Source organism: Protopterus annectens, chromosome 13.part0, assembly GCF_019279795.1.
Source record: "Protopterus annectens isolate FY-2018-M chromosome 13.part0, PAN1.0, whole genome shotgun sequence".
Classification (NCBI taxonomy): Eukaryota; Metazoa; Chordata; order Ceratodontiformes; family Protopteridae; genus Protopterus; species Protopterus annectens.
In genome coordinates, this window is record NC_056747.1 from 475678341 (window position 1) to 475699516 (window position 21176).

A 21176-nucleotide genomic window follows, 5' to 3' on the forward strand; every position below is an offset into this window, starting at 1 on the left:
GATAAATCACATCTTGATACTGCTAATATTTTTAGTTTGTATTCATTGATAATATAATCAATTTAACCTCTTAATAATCCAGCTCACGTATGGTATTAAATCATCCTTCTCCCAATATCTCTCACAAAACATTTGCTTTCATAATACATCTTCAAACTCTCCTTTAACTTCTCTTCAAACAGCGACCTAGCACAAGTACTCCAAATTTTTTCTCCATAGTCTGTCTCTACAAATCAGGTAAACTCTTAACTAAGCTAAAACCCAACTTGACCTCAGCTGATAAACTTCCTGCTGAATATTGTGAACTAGCAGCAGAAGCCATATCTTAACTAGTCAGCATTCTCATTAATAGACCAATCACTGAAACAAGCGAGTGCTAACATGTGTCCAACTTTTTCATTCCTGTGCTCCTTCAAACATATATTCCATTGCATAAAGGAGGAAACTCCACCGAAGTATCAAACTTTCAACCTATTACCATCCTATCCCTCATCTCCAAAATATTGGAAAAATGTGTCCATCAGCAACTCAAGTATCTTCTCCAAAATGGGTTTTCCAACCTCCACTCAAAATTGTCTCAGGCCAGTCCACAGTCCCACTTTCTTTCATGGACACTGTAAACAAAGCTAAAGGCTCTTCCAAAATTGCTTCCTCATTATTCATAGACTTCCCAAAAACTTTCAATACCATCTCCCACACTAAAATTCTTTATTATCTCTACAGCCTCAGTCTTTCCTTTCCTCTATCAATTGGTTCTCTAGCTACCCAACCAACAGACAACAATCTGTAAAATGGCAAGGCTCCCTCTCGTTCTACCTATCAACCCTCACTGGTGTCCCTAAGGCTCTATACTTGGCCCTCTCCTTTATAATATTTTTATTAATAATTTACATACAGACTCCTATCAACGTTTTCTAATTCAATATGTAGATGACTCTTCTATTATCTGTTCCTAAAACAGTCTGATTAACCTACAGCAAATAACCCAGGAAGCCTATTCCTCTCTAGAAACTTGGTTAATGACTCCTATCTGTTCCTCAACCCCAAAATGACTCCTCCTTTTTACCCAAAAATGACTCCTCCTTTTTACCCCCCTAAATAATGCTATGCTGATAAATCATTTTTTACAATCCACTTCCAAAACAACACATGAATTGAAGTTGTTCTAGTCACCAGGCTCTTAGGTGTGACAATTGATGTAAATTTAAACTCTGATCTCCATATCTAGAATAACATTAAAAACGCATCAAAAACTTTGGATGCTTTATAAGCATAAACCTACATCAACCAGACTTGCACTAGCCAGTCCCTACCTCTTCCCTTCACTTCTTTCTGGAGCTCCTATTCTCACCAACCTCCAAAACTCAAATCTTGCTACAATAAAATAGCTAAATTTGCAACAATTCACAAAATTACACCCATCACTGACTGTATTCCACTTCAATCACTTAATTGGCTTGAGCTAACATATCACCTAACCTGTCTACAACTTCTAACTAACCACAACATTATCTACAGACATACTGCCTGCTCAGATGTACTTTGTTTTTCTCACCTATACTCCTACAGGATCTTTACGATCAGAAAACAAACAACTTCTCTCATTGCATAAACCCAGTAAAATGGCTTGCGAAAGCTTATATTGTTTATCAGTAGCAAAAGCCTGGAACAACCTTCCTACTAATATTAGACTAAACCCTAACCATCATACCTTTAAAACTGTATTAAAAATTTCTAAGTTAGCATGAACCTTCTGCTCCAAACTAGGCTAAAAATATTCCATTCTTCCCTGCCCCCTTTCCACACACTCTTCTTTAATATTTATTTTCCTTTTTACCTCTTTCCCCCTTGGCTAATCTTTTAATTCATAAAATCTGTACTTTGCTTTCTTTACCCTTATTCTTGTGTCCTCTCTCTCTTTCACTTTCTATACACCCTGCTCTCCTTTTTTTCCTTTCAAAGGACCTTAGTTTCTCTCTGAATCCCCTCCTCCAGACATCCTCCCATTTCTATTTTGTACTCCATCTCCATTTAACTGTCTCATGTATATACTCTCTAACCTACTTTCTTCCTATTTGTATTCCTCAATAATAATTATACACCCTTACCTCTATCATTTCTCTTGTTAAAAGTGTTATTTACAACTAGAAACTATTTTTCCATAAATAACATATGATACTACCTTAATCTAGATTTTAATGCAAGTCCAAGCTCAGTTAAGATCTCAGTTACAACCTGAAGAAAGCAGTAGTGGCACAAACAACTGCCACCTCAAGCTGTTCTGCATCTGTGTTATGAGTAACTGTGATGTAAATGAGGGGTTCACCCCGAGTCATATCTCTGCCACTGTACCATTTTTGCATAAACAGAGACATTCCTACGCTGACCATTGTTATTCATAAGACATATTTTTTTCAGTAACACAAGTACACTTCATAAGGTGGGCAGCTTGGTGGCTGAAAATTAGTCACAGAAGTTAACATCTTAGACGCTTCGTAATTTCTTTAAATGTTGCTCTACAGTTGAATACTAGCTATAATAGCCTTTCAGGATGTACTGTGTTTCCAGTGTACAAATGAATACAGCCTGGTGAGTAAGAAAGTATAGAAAGTTAAAATAAGAGTAGAAATATTGAAACTGGTAAATCATTAAAGTATATTGTCATACTTTAACAGTGCATTGCAACATTTGGTGAGTTGAGGACCATGATGCATCTTGCCTTAGTCAAAACTAATTTTTAGGGACATTTTTTCAATAAAAAACTTCGTAAACCTTTTACTGAAACGACTGCCCAAATAAACTTAGTTTTCCTCTGTGACATGTATGACTAGTCCATAGAGTTTAATGGACACATCTCAGAGCATGTACAGCATTCGTCCATTGAACTCCATAAATGCATATTGCATTTTTCCCCTGAGTTGATTTCAATGAGTGAAGACCAGACCTGCTCTTACATAGCATCAGTGCAGGGAAAAGGAAATTTACAAAGATTATTTTTCCTTAAAGAAAATACACAATGAGTTAATTGATGGTTAAAAGCCTGATCGGCACCTGAAGCACAAAATAATGGCTGCAAAGGTAAGTCACTTAAATGTGAATATACACTTCAATAAAAAAAATTAAAACGGATCCAGAAATATGCAAAGAATAACATGATTGAAGAGATCAAGGGTAATTTCAATAGTAGATCATGCAAAAGAAATAAGGGAAAATTCAATAAATCCTATACGGTCCGCTTACACCATGTGTATGCCGCAGCGCACTGTTTTGGATTCAGTAAGCGGCTCTACACAGTGTGTAGAACCACAAAAACAAGGTAAACACTGTAGCATGCTAATAACAACATAAACAGCTGAATTGTATGCTAATAAACCAGTCCAAAATGGAGGAGCTATTTGACAAGCTATAAAGCAACCATATAAAACTCAGTGATGGTTTTCCCTGCAAATTCCAAAACCTGTTCGAATACAGCCACAGAAAGGAGTCTACACAGAAAGAATGTTGGGGGCTGCTGTTGCGTTAATTCATGTGTATATGCAACAGGCTGAAGTCTATGCTGCTGCTTATAGACAACAGCCAAGAAGAAGATTTTTCAGACCCTGTTTAACTAATTGTAATCTGCATGATGTGGAAATTTTAGAGCGCTACAGGGTGGATAAAGATAAACTACAGGAACTCCGCAACCTCTGTCATCCTCAACTCGGACCCAGGGCAAACTGAGGGAACTCATACCAGTGGAGACGAAGGTATGTGTAGCACTTAGAATTTTAGCTACAGGAACCTTTCAGAGACCAACAGGGACATGCTGGGGGTGCTAGAGCTCTCAGCATCCAGGATCCTCCATCAATTCCTGACTTCTATGCTCCAACATGCCAGTGAGCACACACATTTTCCCCATATTCCTGAGGACAGGGTCACAAACATGCAGGAGTTCTACCCTGTAGCACACTACCCTACCATAAATTGTATGCATTTAAAAATTAAGGCACCACCTGGGGAACTGGGAAGGCTCTACATAAATAGAAAGGGCTTTCACTCTATTAACTGCCAAGTCATGTGTAATGTCAAGGGAATCCTATCGAACGTGTGTGCTGGCAACCCAGGAAGTTACCATGATGCACATATCTGGCACACCTCCCAACTGTATCATATGTTCACTAGGGGGGATTCCCACACAGTCATTTCCTGGGGGATGCAGGTTATGAATTGGAACTGTGGCTGATGACGCCATCAGAAATGCACACACACCTGCTGAATAATGCCATAATGAGGCACATGCTCAAACTAGAAATATCACAGTGTGTGTGTGTGTATTTGGGCTGCTGAAGTCATGGCTCCAGTGCCTTGATACATCTGGGGGAGCTCTGCAGTACAATCAATGTACATGTACTGAAATATTCACCTTCTGTGCCATGTTACACAACATCATTCCGAGAAAGCAGCTTCAGCAGGATCAACAAGGGGAAGGGGCAAACATCTCACCACCAATGGCAAGGTCACCACAGCCACACACAGGTGATGATTCAGAAAGGAAACCAGCAGCTGCTGTGGGTGTAGGCAGATATAGGTGTGCTTTATATGCCCTCACACTGGCTGAGACAACACATTACACACTCACTCACCACCTAAGGGGCTGAAACTTTCATCCTAAGTGCATACATATAGTAACATTAATGCCAGGCAATGTTCACAACCTTTAACTACCCATGTAATGGCTGTACTGCTAGCATCAGACAGAGTCAGCCCTGAACTAAAACTGTTGCAGCTGCTGGATTTAGAAGGTACTTGGTAATGTAAGCAGATAAAAAGTAGGTGATTTGTACAGAAATGACTTTAACGTGTGAGAGCAGAGATTTATGTGACTACATGTGTCCTCTATCAAGTAGTAGGCTTCAAGCATCAAAGATTCACATATTGACACCTCTCAAAAGTACTGATGGTCACCAGATGTCCTCAGTTTGGCATTATACTTTTGTACTGGAAAATCATTACAGAGAGAAGTTAGAAAGTAATGAGACCCATTTCAGTTTCAGACTTCACAAACCTCAGAAGATTATTAAAAATACTGACACAAAAAATGTTTGATTCTATCAACTGTCTAACTTTCTAAGGCCAAAATATGTCAAAAGTACAATTAGCAAATCCTCATCACAAACACAGATGTACTAAGCATTATGCGAGCTATGCACCCTGGGCATCAGATACAATGTTATGTATCCCTAAATCCAAATATGGAAAACAAGGATATGGCACAGTTATCACTTGCACAGGGTGTTACACAGGGCAGGAAGCCAGGCTGACACAAAAGGTTGGTGAATGTGTGCGAGTAAGAAAGAGAAGTAGGCAGACAGTCCGATAAAGTAACAAATGACCAGTGAGATAAAATGAGCTTTTAGCTTAATGGCTGAACCATGTAACTGTTGTGTGTGTCCGTATGGGTCCTCCAGGTAAAACTGGTGTGTGTGTGTTTGCATGAATGCAGCCAAGCTTTGTGCTAGCTCTACATCTTGGTGTGTTGGACAGGTGTGAGCCGGCTGGCAGTTCATCATTGTACCCAACCACAAGAACTGGCTCTGCAAGGAGTTGCACTGGCACATCCATGGTCAGATGCACTGCTGCTACCTGAATGTGACTGATGTCTGCTGGTTGAGCTCCCATCATGAGGATGCCCAGGACCACGGCCCCATGGCCTTCCACATCTGGGTGTGGACACCTCAACCTCTGACAGAGCAGAGGAAGTAGTGCCACTGTGAGAGCATGACTGGGCACGAGCTGAACAGCAGATGATGTGGCTGACCTATGCCCATGAGGATGCTGTCCCCTTCAACAGACTTTCCACCATGGACGCCACACATTCCCATGTGTAATTCATCCAATTCATTGAATTGGCAACACAGTGGAGGCAGCCACGCATTTCAGCCTGTGCCCGCATCTACAACCCTATGCATTTCTCTGGAGGACCTATGGGAATGTGCCTGTGCCTCTACAATGGCCCTAAACAGATGTAGATTGGCACTGGAAGACGCACCTGGATCAGGTGGAGGATGGACAGCAGGCATCCTTCGAGCACCCCTAACAAGCCTCCTGCATGGCACCTCACCCACACTTTGGCTACAGGCAGAGTTAACAGGCACTGAATCCGCAGTAACACACTTTCCTGATTCAGTGTCTCACCCTCCATCTGTTCAGTATTTGAAAGCTCGCTGGAATGGGTTAGTGCAGGCTTACTGGCTATGTCCAATGGAATTACAGGGGATGGCTGAATGTCAACCTCAGTTTCAGATTCAATCTTTGCAACCCCTGACTGTGCCTCTGTTTGGCCATCATCATCAGTGTCTGCCGATACTCTGACATCAGGAGGTAAGAGTCCTGCACTTCTACTCTCAATATCACCTGTGATAAGCACCAAACACAGAAAAGAAATTAATGCCTACAGTACTATAGTCAAATATATGCTAGCAAACTAACAGTGGTGCCACTACAACAGACATTACAGTAATATACAATACAGTCCTGACATCCACATCACACACATGGATAAAATATATATTTCTTTGAAATGCTCATCACTTCTGACAAAAAAAATGTGTCTTACCGTGTGCAGGTGATGGTCCTGGAAGAAGTTAAGCAAAAGGTAAGGACAACATCATCACAATTAACAGTTATACAGGGTATTAAAACTTTTTGCCCTTTATATGTCCATTAACAATACTTTTAACAAGAACTTGGATGACAAGTGGGGTCAGGAGGGTGGCCTAATGGTTAAGGTGTTTGCCTTACAAAGACAAGGTGCAGGGTTCGAGTCTCACAAGGGATAATTGGTTAGGCTTAAAATGGCACTCAAGGGCAGTTAGCCTAGTACTAATCTATGAACCTAAGCCCATGTGTTATCAAGCAGAAACTGTTGTTAACTGGATCAATCTACACCTCACCCCCCCAAATGAATTGATTGTTAAACAGAACTTCCATACTGCTGTCCATATTTTACTATACAAGAGTATTTAACAATTGCGATACATAAGCCTATTTGGGGTTTCCTCCTGGGACATACTTGTACTCCCTGAAACAGTAGCACCAGTGTCAGTGACATGCTGTTCTACACTTTCCAGAGACCCCCAGAAACTCTTCATTTGTTCTTAGTGATGGCTCTGTAGCAGTTCCCCCAAAACCCATCCAATCATGGGCCACTGCAGCTGCTCTCCTCTGTGCAAATTAAATTCAGTGGCCCTATGGGCACCTGATCATATGTCCTGCTATGGCCCCCTACTGCATTCACATCAGCAACTGTCTGCTGCCAAATTGGGTCTATGTTTGGCTACCAGATGCTAGAAAACTTGAACTGCAAAACATCAATACATCAAATGGCTATACTCTGCCAACATCACACACACAACCAACGAAAGTAGAAGGATTGCTCTCCCACACTTCCCCAACTATATATACCATCTCTGAGAGCACATTACAGTGGGGAATAGGGCAAATTTAAAAGATTTTCCTCCACTTATCTTATGCATTGTAATTCTTCCTGGTTGTTGGCCAACTATGGCCATTTGATGCATTTTTTTGAAGTTGCCGTTGTTTAATAATTCTCCCTTTCACTGTTTTACATTCTTTATTTCATGGTTTGTGTTGTTGGTATTCGGCAGCCAAACAAGGATCCAGCAAATTTACATTCTGTCTGACATATCTCCATGTATTCCCCACCCCCACCCCCAAGCAGAAAGGCACCATGTTGCCTAAAAGCTCCCTCAATGACCTGATTCTCAGGATCAGTGAAGGGGGTATTTGGGGATTGGGACGCCTGGGTGCCACAGTCTTAGGTGACCTAAAACACAGCAGAAGGACAATACACTTAAGTATCACATAACTAAATGTGCTGTTTCCAGATAACACACAAAAAAGGTAGCATTTCACTATTACCCACTGGAGAAACATCAAATGGTCAAGATATTGAAATATAAAATAGGAAATTGTGTACTTGTAACATATTACAATCACAAACAAAGCAAGGTTGGATCCAAAACAAAAAGAAACTGTGATGGAGTCTCCCTGATTGCTGGCCTGGAGTAAGGACCCATCCTCACCAGTGACTCTGGTGAGGGACAGTCACTAAGGGCAAAAATGGATTCAACAGTATTTTCAGATGCAGTTCCTTGCACCAAGGACAATTTCCATTAAGAGCACACACACGCAGAACATGCTCCAGACCTGGGGCTGGACTTTCTCTCTCTCTAGGCCCACACAAAACTCCACACTGACCACTTTAGAGGTATGTGTCCTTGTTCCAGTAGCTGACACACACATACTTGGATATTACAGTTTCACCACAAATACACACTTGGGAAAAGCTGGCACAGATTTACTAGTTGTGCCCCTTTCTGCACAGACCCTGATGTAATCATGCTGCCAGCAGTCAGCTACCATAAGGCTCTTAAAAGGGTGTCCAATTATACTGTGCAAAATTAATACTAATACAAATGGTAGGGTGTGACCAAAGCAGCAAGGCTTTCAGGAGCAGCCACAGTGTCACTAAAACAAGCATAAGTACTCTCAAGATGTTAAAAGTATTCCCTAAAGGGCCAGTCACAATGAAAGGTATCAAAATATTTAATAATAAATAAAACAGAAAATAAGAGAATACTGAATACAATAAACAGAGTTTCAACCAGAGAGATAAAAAATACAGATGGATAGCTTCTCACAGATGCAGAAAATACTAAACTATTCTCACTAAATGTCTTTGACTAAAGAATTACTGTTCCCTGACTACTTACTAAAGCAAGGCAAGCAGATGTGTGCTGTATCTTACACTAACCAAACCCAGATGTCTCTGTTTGTCTGTGTGGATGTGTAAAATATACATCCTGTCAAATCTTTCTGTCAGGTTCCAAAGTGTTGACCAAGATGCTAGGTAGAGGATAACATCACCTCTGGTCACCTGACTCTGGTACAATGCACACACAGAGCTTTGCTAAGATCTGTGGCAGTATCTGAAAGCTATAACAATTTCAAATTTTCCACTCTTTCAGGGTTCTCTGATAAACACACATTTGAACAGTTACAACAATAAAACATAATATACATGCATACAGTCTTTACTGTTGATGCATTTTTAACTCAAGTAATTTTACAAATATATTTTTAACTCTAGCATCTGTACAAATCAGTGTGATAGTCAACATAAAATACTTTACAAATCCCAGCTAGCTATGCTGGCATATGTACACAAGTACTGCCCTACTCTCCCTGGCACAAATGGCACTACCTCATAGCATCACAGTAACAGTAGCAAACTATCATGTTTGTGCCAAAACAGAAATGCAACATTTCTTCTCCATCCCCCAAAAGAACAGGCAGTTGGCACATTTTCCTATCAGTGAAATGCTAAAACTGCTATCAAGTGAACTGTCCCTGAAACATGTGTACAGATTTAAGAGAACATTCCATTTTAAGCTATTGCAAGTCATGTCTACCTGTGGCCAGCATTCCCCTAGAGGTGTGTATGGTCCATCCTAGAAGGCTAACACCCCTCTGTCATTGACAATATAGGACATTTACATTTCACAAAAATAACAATAGAAGAGTGAACATAGAAAGTCAATTGTAACATTAGCACTTATTGTGACAATTAATAAGCTTGTGCATTTAAGAAAGTGCTGACAAACATGCCCATGCCATCAGTACACTTCTAAGAAATGCATACAGATAAAAGTAGCATTTGCTATAGCATTTTCTCTGTGTGTGTGTGTGTGTGTATGTATATATATATATATATATATATATATATATATATATATATATATATATATATATATATATATATATAAAATTTATAAAACAAACAGATTGTTCTCAATGACATTTCAGCATATCCAGTATATAGCTGAAAAATGCAAGCATACCTTATCTAGGTCAGCAGTTTTCTGTCCAGATATATCCCAAAGTAATATCCTCTTCTGTGTTATCCACGTAAACAAGTCTCTTCATCTTCAGGTTCCTTAGCTAGATGGTTTCCTTTTTATGGTACAGATTTAGGGCTGTGAGCATGGTGAAGATTCAAATAAGGTGTGAACTCATTAGAATTGCTGAATCCCAATTATTTGGCTCTGTGTCAGGCACTCTTTCAGTGTTTGTTGCTAATGGATTGCAACTGTGAATGATAACTGGTAGGCAGAAGAAAAAACACAACAGCAATTCAGGCTGCCCTACCTCCAGTGGTTGTGTCAGCCAGGTTAGACTTACAAAATATAGAAGTAATTTGTATCAAGGTTTTAAATGCAAGTACGCAGCACACATTTCACAGCTTCTGTTAAGTAACATCCAACCTCTCCTTCATTTATTGACAAATTTATATTATTGCCATTTAATATCCTCAAACATTTTATGACAATGATAAAGAATGCCTTACAGACTGTACGTCTGATTATTGATCAGATAAGACAAGAATGGGCAATAAACACAGAGAGATAATACAGAGCTGCATTTCTGCAAGCCATAGTCATAAATGGTTGTATGATCATTCAGTGCACTACATCTGAAATACATGTACAAACAACTATCATATGTTTTATTAGTACTGTGGATGATGACACAGTTGGGTGTATAGAGGATTTCAGTTCCCTGCTGCAAAGCTGTTTGTGTGGCAAAGAGGGACAAGACACCCTTACTGTGTTCTGAGGGTTCATCGGAGTGAGAGCTCAAATTCAGACCTGTGTAAAAATATTTCAAGTGTACCAACAACATTTTGTCGGGTTTATTTCATAGATTGCTTTGTTTCATTTCAACTCATTTTCTTTTATTTTTTATGTCAGTGTTTGCACAGTGAGTGGCTTAGCACAAACAAGGGAAATGGAGAAATACAACGAATGCCAGGTATAGTTGAGCTTATCTCATTTGTGCAATGCCTAGCAGTGCACAAACCTGGACTGGTGCAAATATGGTAAGCAGAGTAGCAGAGTTGCATGGCGGTTAACACACACAACTTTTTTAGGGAATTATGCAACTGTCATTTAACTATTTCTGTGGCAGCAAGTGTAAATGTAGGGCCATAATACAGATGGTCCTGTGTTCAAATACAGGAAATGCAACATATTTCTGCTGTTCTGACAGTCCAGTTTATAGCAATGAGCAGAAAAGCATACAAGCGCTATTTCAACATTCTTTTGGCAACAGGTATAAGTATAGGGTTGCCATACACATGGTCTTGGGTTCTAATACAATACATTCAAGACACTTTTACTGTTGTTCCACTTCACATTATATTCAATACCACTTATAACACTTTTGATAGTAGAGCTTATATGAATTATATGTATGAAGGAAAAGACACCCTAACTGAGTTTTCAGACTTATGACTGGGGGTATACTACTATATTTCTGTAAGTATAATTCTGCTATGTGGATTTGGATGGCCTTCACCCTTAAATAAGACACATACACAAATAATATACAAAACCTTGTCAGGTCACACACATACATGGTTAACACCTCATACTGTCAAATGTATTTATGAATGATTCATGACTGTGTCTGAGCAACACTTCTGTGGCAAAAATGGAAAATCACAACTGTGGAAGAAAATGTTTTGTCCCTAATGCGTAGGTTTGAATCCCATACTTTAAAAATCAATTTTATTACTGTATAAAGCCAAACCAAAAATGGATCAGGTCATGTGATTTATTCCCCCATTGCAAGTCTGCAAAGTTAACTCACCTAACAGTTACAGCAGCAGACACCCCTGAACCTAATTTCAAGTGTCAGATTAACCTTCCAGTTTCAAAAATTGTTTTCTTCCCTGTGTGACACTGTTGTTCTCTGTTTAACATTGTACAAACACAGTTGGCATCATTTCTTGGGTTTGTGCACTACCGTTAAATGAGATAACAGGAATTGTCAGGAAATCATCATTGCACATTGCTCTACTTTTGGTCTTAGACACATCTGGCATTAGAGGGGAAAGTGCCCAGTGTAGGATGCAGAAATCGGCTCTCCAGGAGTCCAGTATATTTACTGGACTCATGGTAATGTGCCACAGCAAAGGCTTCTGCAATGGGACTATTCTGACTACCAGTACAAGTATGAGACTTGGAGTAGTTTGACCAAGGCTGTATTCAGTATGACTGACATCTGATGCACTGTAGAGCAATGTAGCACCACGTCAAGGATCTAAAAATGCACAGGATTGATACGCTCAACCAGTGACTAACTGAGTTTCAAACTGTTGACATCCCACAGTTGTGTAAGTATGCTAATAAAGAGAATTTTTAAAGCATGTAAATCTAAATACAGGCAAGACTGGTATGCATAATTCTCTTCTGTTCTTTTCTTTTCTATTCACAGTTAATGCCGAAATTGAGTTGAATCATCAGTCTTATGCTGAATGTCTGGAGCGACAGAGGAATGCAAGTGATATGTATGCAGCACAGCATAAGTATTATTGTGGCTTTAAAAGTTGATAGATTTTTTTTGTATTCTATAGAGTAGTAGCAAAGTTAGCCAGAGGTTGCAGGTTCAAATATCATGATTAGTATTCATTTCCTTAATCATAGTATGTAAATTTAACTCTATACAAGTGGCATAAATGCCCGGCTGTTAGCTATAATCAGTATACTTGGACTAAGCATATGTGCAATATGTCCACATTGTAAAGATTACTTTGAGCAATCTGTAATTGTATTTGGTAAGACATGTACTTTAATAGTTCAGATAACATAATTGTACAATTGTGATAGTACCACCATATTTGATATACAATGCACTAATTTTATCTCTTCTTTTTTCCTCTCACCCCAACCCTTATCTCTCATTTTCTATTGTGTCATCAAAATGTCTCCATGTCATCCGTCTGTAACAAATCACTAAATTCTTCACAGCACAGTGAGGTAGGCCAGCCTCAGTGGGTCAGCATGCCCCAACTCCACCGGCTCCAGCACTGATGCCCAGCACATCTGGGACCCAACCTGGCAGCACTGCCTCTGCACTACCTGCACCCTTAGGTAGCACTGCCCTGGCAGCTGGTGCTGTTGTACCCTCCAGGAGTAGTGGCAGAGGTGGAGATTTCATCACCCACAGGAAATGCAAGGGTTGGTGCGTAGGATTGTGCACTGCACTGGAGAGACTGCTCTCCCTCATGGTCCATAGAAGGAAAAGACATCAAGCACTCCAGCAGCCAGCAGAGTAGGGGGACAATGATGACAGCCTGTGGATGAGGACTAGCTTCTCACTCTCTCTATGTTTGACAGGCATGACCTTGCATTGTCTCCTCCCTCACCCCAATCATGGTGTCCCTCATTGCCCCTGTGTCTTGTCTTGTTTGTTTGCATTTGCTTCCCCAGCTACCCAACTTACCTGACCCACAAATACCAATGTCCTTTACCCAGCATTCTTCTCTTACTGAATTAAAAAAAGTGGGCACCTGTTCCCATAAAAAAGCATCCCATACATAGCTCTCCATTTCACACGCATCTTCTTGACACACTTGATTTGGTCCAATTGGCTATACAACATGATAGTGTTGTTGTCACCTCTCTTTGTGGAAGGGTGACGGCCCAAATTCAGCTGATATTCTGTACATATTTGCAGTTTACACTGTTAAAGAAATGGATAGTTATGGTTCTTTTCTATCGCCCTCCTGCACATTTCTGTGCTTCTTTCCCCTTGCTTGCTCCCCATTTCACCATTTTCCTATCTACCCCATTTTAATACCTAAAATAGAATCACACACAACACATGTAAGTACCAAGAAAACCAATGGAGCCCTTCTCTTTTTTGGCCTCTGTTTGCATGGAGTTTGGCATCATGTGCCAACACCAGGCAATGGTGAAAGGCTCTCCTGCGGTGTGGTTACCTCCATGCTGTGCTATGTCAAAATACAGTAACACATAGTGAAGGTCGAGTAATGTAAAATGTCATTGCATTATCAATACTTATTTAAAAGTATTAAACACACCTAGATTTGAACCCTCTATCATCTGGGCTGAAAAAGGAATATGACAATACATTTACACTTGCTGCCACACAGTCAGCTAAGCAGCAGGTGTGTTTCATACACTCAGTACTAACTTTCATAATTTTAGCAATAAGACTTTTATTTGTGCACAGCTGAACTATGTGCAAGCAGAGAATGCTGCAGAAATGTTCTTACTGCAGTTAACTGGTGTGTGTGTGTGTGTGTGTGTGTGTGTGTGTGTGTGTGTGTGTGTGTGCGTGTGTGTGTGTGTGTAGCCAGATGATAGTTACCACTCCAATTCCATGGTTTGACAGTCTTTTGACATTTACACAAGCCTACACATACATATCATGTAGGCCTCCCAAAATCCAGTGCTGATGTCATCCACTTAAAGTTGGCTTGCAGACTTCTGAAAGTCAGACTTGTACTATGGCTCTTGTATAAAGTCCTGAGTTCTCTAGTCTGTGTACTTTGATAGGTAGGGGTTCTGTTCCCCTGCAATCAACTGGGAGGTGCGTGTGTGTTTGTGCACTTGCTTGATATTAGAAAGAGCATTTTACACTAGCATGTGGGATATTGCTATTGCCATTTTTATTTATTTATGGACATTTGTTTACCAGGAAAGTCAACTGGGCCAGAAAGAACCTATCTTCAGTGAAGGCCAGGGGAGAAAAACTCAGCAAAAGGCAATTAATATAATATAATATAATATAATATAATATAATATAATATAATATAACATAGGGTCCCTATTAGAGCAACAAAAATGCAATATATCGAACGGCTGAAAAGTAGAATATTCTGTACCTCGAGATCTGTTTTGTGAGATTGCGGTACAGTGAAGATTGGAAAATTTGCCCTTTCCTCACTGTAGTGCAATATTGGAGTTGGTATATATAATTAGCAGGGGGGGCACAGCCCCCCACAAAACTGATTTCGAGATCTGGAATATTCGACTTTTCAGCCATTCGATATATTGCATTGTTGTTGTTCTAATAGGGACTGTATAACATAATATATGGTACAGAGATATTTGGAAACAGTTGTTCTTAATGAAAGACATAGTTTTAAACAAGCAGTATAAAATGCAATATAATAAACTGTAAAAACCTAGCTGATGCAGGGATGTTGTGAAAAATACAGAGATTGTAAGAAGTTCTTTAAAAAGGCAACGTTATAATTAGTAGTATAAACATGGTATAGTGCATTGTAAAAATTAGTGATGGAAGAAATTGAAATATGGCAGAGGAAGTTGAGAAAGATTACTCCAAAGTATATATGGTATTGAGAGAGCAGAATGAAGTATAATTACAGATTTGGTTAGTGGAGTGTTTGTAAAGCTTTTTCTCCTCACCAGACACTGATGATGTCATCACCTATAAACTGTTGTCTGACACTCTCCAAGTCAGATTTGTACTGTGGAGCTTGCCATAAATACAGAGTTCTCTAGTCTATGTCCTTGGATAATGGTTCTGTTTCCATTGCAGTCAACTGGGAGGTTTGTGTGTTTGTGCACTTGCTTGATATTATTGAGAGCATTTTACAACAGCATGTGGGATACTGCTGCTTTCATTTTCTCCTCATCAGACTCTGCTGATGTCATCAGCTATAGCTGATTTGCAGTATTCCTATCAGAACAGGGTCAGAAACTGGTCTGTAGGCCTGGCAAAAGTCACTTCATCCAGTGACAGGGCTTTCAGTCTATCCACACACATAATGGGATGGTTTGTAGGCCCTATATTTTCTTGGTGAGAAACCCCTGTGGTCTCTCCAGCTGCGGCAGATGCCTGTTGAGGTACATGCAAAAGGGAGCATTATACTCTCTTACTGTTCTGATGAGATTTAAGTACAGTGCTGTTATATAATCCTCAGATATGGATATGACGGCCTGACTTATGAGGTGCATGACCTAGCCTTTCCATACTACTGTGGACACTTGGTGGTCAAAGTTTAGATTTCTGTCTGTGTTTCCAGGTCTTGCACCACTAGGTTTCAGCAAAGGGGGAGTGTTATCAATGCTGTAATTAGTGGGGAATTCAATTTTGCATAAGGCCAAAATAATGATATAATACATTTTTGCATTTATGTGTAGACCGTGTGGCTTTGGCACCAGTCATTTGTCTGTGTTAGCCCCTCCAGTAATACGTTGCCATCATTAGTGGACTCAGTGATTGTGCCCAGTATACAAGAATCAGCAAACTTGGTAAGCCAAAGGCTGTATACTTTAGCCTGGACTGTCGAGAAATAGATTCCAAACAGTAAAGGGCCAAGCACAGATCCTTAGGGTATGCCAGTGGTGACAGCTCTACTGGTAGAAGTTGCTTCACCAACTTTCACCAACTTTCACAGTATGTGTTCTGTCATTGAGCCAAATGGTTACCCATCTAGTCATAAGGGTTAATCCCTAGTTGGGAGAGTTTCTCAGTGATACCTGAGTGGGGGAATTGTGTCCAATCCTAGGCCAGATCTTACCTTCATCCAGGCCTATCACACAGAATCAATGGGCTGTGACAACATAGCATGACTCAGAACATACACCTACCTGACACAGTTGGATGCACACTTCAACACACACCCTCCACATGGACTCTTTCTGTACAAGGGTGTTGCTCATTCATCTCTAATACAAATAATGAGAAGGCTGGGGGTTTTATTCTGATGCTTTAATATATACAAACACATCAGAATGGATAGCAGCATCATTAAATATAAAACAACTAACAAACAGAGCTTACGAACATACATGCTTAAATCTCAACAGCTAACTACAAAATGGCAGTCAGGCGTGCTCAGTATTTGTACTCTAGTGCAAGCCCTTGGATAGCTTCTTAAAGGTATATAGACTCATTGATTTATATCCTCCCTCTTAAAAAGATTGCCCTTTTATACAAAACAATATTATAGTTAGGCATGCATTGCTGTATAGATTGTAAAGAAAAAAATAATATTCATGTCCAAGATGCTTCATATCTGCTACAGGATTTAGAGATTTGACCATATCTTGTAACATAACAGTTGGGACTAAATTTTGCAACAGTGACAGTCTGCGGTGCACAACTCATATCAGGAACTTTTGGATTCATCATAGGAACAAGAATGTCCTCTGGAATTGGAACACAGGACAACTTATTCTGAGAGTCTTTTTCACAGGCTATGTGCTATGGTATAGGCTCGGACACTGGTAGCAAATGCTTCCAATTCCACCTAAAGATTACTCCTCCTGATTCCACAATGTACGATCTCAGCTCTGGACTAATATTCTTCATGACACCAATCCGATCATAACCTCTGGATATCTGCATCCTTACCACTTCTCCCTCTCATAATGGATTGAGCGGTTTGCTGGTCTTTATAGTATGACTTCTGGGACAGGCGCTTCTTCAACAGATTGGCTTTCATTGATCTGTTGTTCTTGCCACATGGAACCAACAATTGACTACTGACTGGTAATGTGGTTTTAGTTTGTCTCAACAGAAGTCTCTGAGCAGGTGAACCAAGATGTTTATCATGAGGAATATTTCTTAAATTCAAGAGATTCAGAATAACATCACTATTGTTTCATTTTGACATCTCTAGTGACTGTTTTGCACTTTGAACTGACTGTTCCGCCAAACCATTTGACTGCGGGTACTCTGGACTACTTGTGACATGAGTAAAGTCCCATTCTTCAGCAAATTTTTTGAATTGTTGGCTTGTGAACTGCATGCCATTGTCAGAAATAACTTTGTGTGGACTACCACATACAGCAAAATTATGTTTCATCTTAGTAATGACAGTACTGGATGCTAGATTAGGAAGTAGATCAATCATGAACCAATTGGAGTAAGCATCTACTAACACCAAATAATGTTGACCCTTCCACTCGAAGATATCAGTGGCTACTGTCGACCAAGGTAATTAGGAATCTGGTTAAGCTGAAGTGGTTCTTCCTGCTGATGGGGCTTTGTACTATTACATATTGAACAAGAAGAAAGTGCTCTCTCAATGTCTTCTGACATAGAAGGCCATAATACTAGTCTTCTAGCTCTTCTTTTGGTAGATTCTGTTCCTGGGTGACCACAATGCAAGACAATAATGTACTCAGGTTGCAAGGACTTTGGAACAATTACTTTCGGACCTTTCATTATGATACCTTTGTCAGACAAAATCTCATCTCTCTATGGAAAATAAAGTTGTACTTCGTGAGGTAAACTAGATTGCTTTGACTGCCATCCATGATTGTTAAAGTGGTTGAGCCTTTGTAGAATTGGATCTGAGGTTGTGTGATCTCTCAACTCATCAAGATGTGTGGAAGGAAAATTTCTCACTTCCATGCCTTCAAAATCATCAATTTAATGTGAACCTTGATTATCAGTCTGTTCAATGGTATTTTTGGGTGATCTGGATAATGTATCAGCAAGATAAAGAAGTTTGCCTTTCTTGCAGACAAGATTGAAATTATACTTTTGCAATCTCATCATCATACATAGCAGTTGGTCTGGAGCTGAATGCATTAGCTTTCTCAAGATTGTGATTAATCGTTTCTAGTCTGTTTCTTTCTGGATAGGTCTACCATAAACATAATCATGGAACTTCGAACATGCAAACACAATTGCTAAAAGCTCTTTCTCAGTTTGGGCATACTGCTGTTCAGTTTGGATAAGAGTTCTCGATGCACAGGCAACAGGTTGATCCTCTTGTAGAATGAATTCTCCAAGACCAAATTTCAAAGCATCACAGGAAAGTGTAACTGTTCTGTGAACATCATAGTATCCAAGAGTTGGCCTAGCAATTCTCTGTTTTAGGACATTAAATGCTTTTTGGTGTTGCTCTAACCAAGACCAGGATGCATCTTTACATGTCAGCTCTATGAGTGGCTCTGAAAGTTGGCTCAAGTCTGGAATGAACTTGCCTAGGTAGTTGACCTTGCCAAGAAAATGTTGCCAGGCTTGAACATTGTCTGTAGCTGGCATCTTGAGAATGACTATTTGCTCTGAAGGGTCTGGTTGTAAGCCTGAACTGGTAAATAAGTGACCAACATAAGGAACTTCTTGTAACCTGAACTTGCATTTGTGTGAGTTGAGCTTAAGGTTCACTTGACGTGCCCTTTCTAGAACTTTTCTGGGGTTTCTGTCATGTTCTGCTTCATCACTCCCTCCTTCTAATACGTCTACTATAATACCACAAGGATACCCAGGAAAAATTTGTTCCATTGCATGTTGAAAGACTTCAATTGCAGAATTTATCTCAAATGGCATTCTCAAAAATCTGTACCTGCCAAATGGACTACTAAATGCAGTGACAAATGAGAATTTCTTGTCAAGCTGTATTTGCCAACTTGAACTGTTTGCATCTAAGACAGAAAAAATAGTGGTATTTGGCATTAAGGCTGTGACTTTTTTGACTGTGCGCATTGGATGATGAGGTCTTGTTAACCCTTTATTCAAATCTCATGTGTCAGTATGTAGTCTGATGTCATCTGAGCTTTTCTTATGAGCTACCACCATGGAAGATACCCATTCAGTTGGAGTTTCCACTGGACAAATCATACCTTGTCACACCATTTTATCTAGTTTGGCTTTGCCTCTCTCCTGCATGGTTATTGGAACTCTGCACGCTGGCACGATAACTAGACTGACCTCTTTGTCTAATGCCCTGGAGTACACAACTGGAAGTTTGCCTAGTGTGTCTTGGAAAACATCAGATAGGTAGAAAAAGTGTGCTGGGCAAAATTAGAGTAGTGGTCTTCTAAGCTAACATGGTGGACTTCCTTATTAAATGAAAGCAGTCTTATTTTCAAATGGTCTCTGATGTCTATTAATGACTCAACGTACCTCTTGACCACATAGAATAAGTCATAGCTTTTTCCAGCAGAATAATATGAAAGCACTAGTCAGCCTTTGGTATGAAATTCTTCACCTCCATAAGCAACATGTTATGCACACTTTGCCAAATCAAGCCTTTCATCTGTACACACACTAGCAAATGTTTCTCTGACATAACATTGCATTTAGAACCTGTATCAACTTTGAGCTCTGTGGGTTTGCCATTTATCCGAACAGCAAAAAATACTTCATTCTTGGCCCTTAAATCTATTGCATTGACCATTTCTTGAAGCACTAACACACCAAAAAATATAAAGAGCAGAACTGCCACAGTCTAACTGGTCAACTCGTTTCTTAAAATGTTGCCTTTTAATAAGAGTGCCCACATTCTTTTGATTTACAAAATCTTTTGAAATTATTCCATTTATTGCATTTGTGGCATTGCTGACCAAAAGATAAACACTTTTCCCTTTTAGGTTCATGATTACCACCATAGTTACAACAGTTGGTAATGAAACTAGGTTGGTGCCCAAGCTTTGAGTTTGCTGACTCACTATTATGCTTCACTGTGACTGTGCAATGTCTGGAATGTGCTAGAAAGTTCTGGGGTTTACCAGTGAGTGCTGAAGGGGTTACAGCTACCATGTGCTTAGGCCTGTTTCTTTTAACCACGTGCTGCATACTATCAGCATGAGGTTTATCACTGTGCCTTCTAGAGCTGCTCTCATTTGTAAGCATATTCATGTGCTTTTCTGTGAGCTCGTATAGCTGACAAATCTCAGTGTTCTTATTCAAAGTTAAATCAGTGTCACAAATTAAAATCTTTCTCACAGCATCATCGTTTATGCCACACACATGCCTGTATTTTATCAACTCATCCCTTAAATCACCAAATCTGCACATTTTAGCTTTATTTCTCAGGTCAGTTATATAGCTGCAAACGTTTCACCAGGCTTTTGATCCCTTGTGTAAACTAAGTGCCTTTCCATTGTAACATTCATCTGGGGGTTACACATTTCTCTAAATTTATATTTTAAGCACTCTGGGTCCTCCGTTGACTCAGCCAGTACAACAGTATGATGGTTTTCCCCCTCTTCGGTATAGATAACTGGTGCATATACAAATGAGCTTTCCCTTTCTATGGCTTCTGACACAACTAAATTAAGTACAATAAATGCCTTTGTATGGTCATCTTTATTGGAAAATGCAGCCTATATGAAAATGTTGTACTCTTGCTCAAACACTTTCCAGTTCTCAGCAATATTACTGTCAAACATGAGTGCACTGGGTTTTCAAAATCCATCTGCCATGCCCACAAAGTATACACAAACACACTGAAAATATGGCCCGTGTAAGTATGTATAAACATTCAAATGCACAATAAACTCTTCAAAATACTTTACTTTGTGAAATATGTCTTGCAA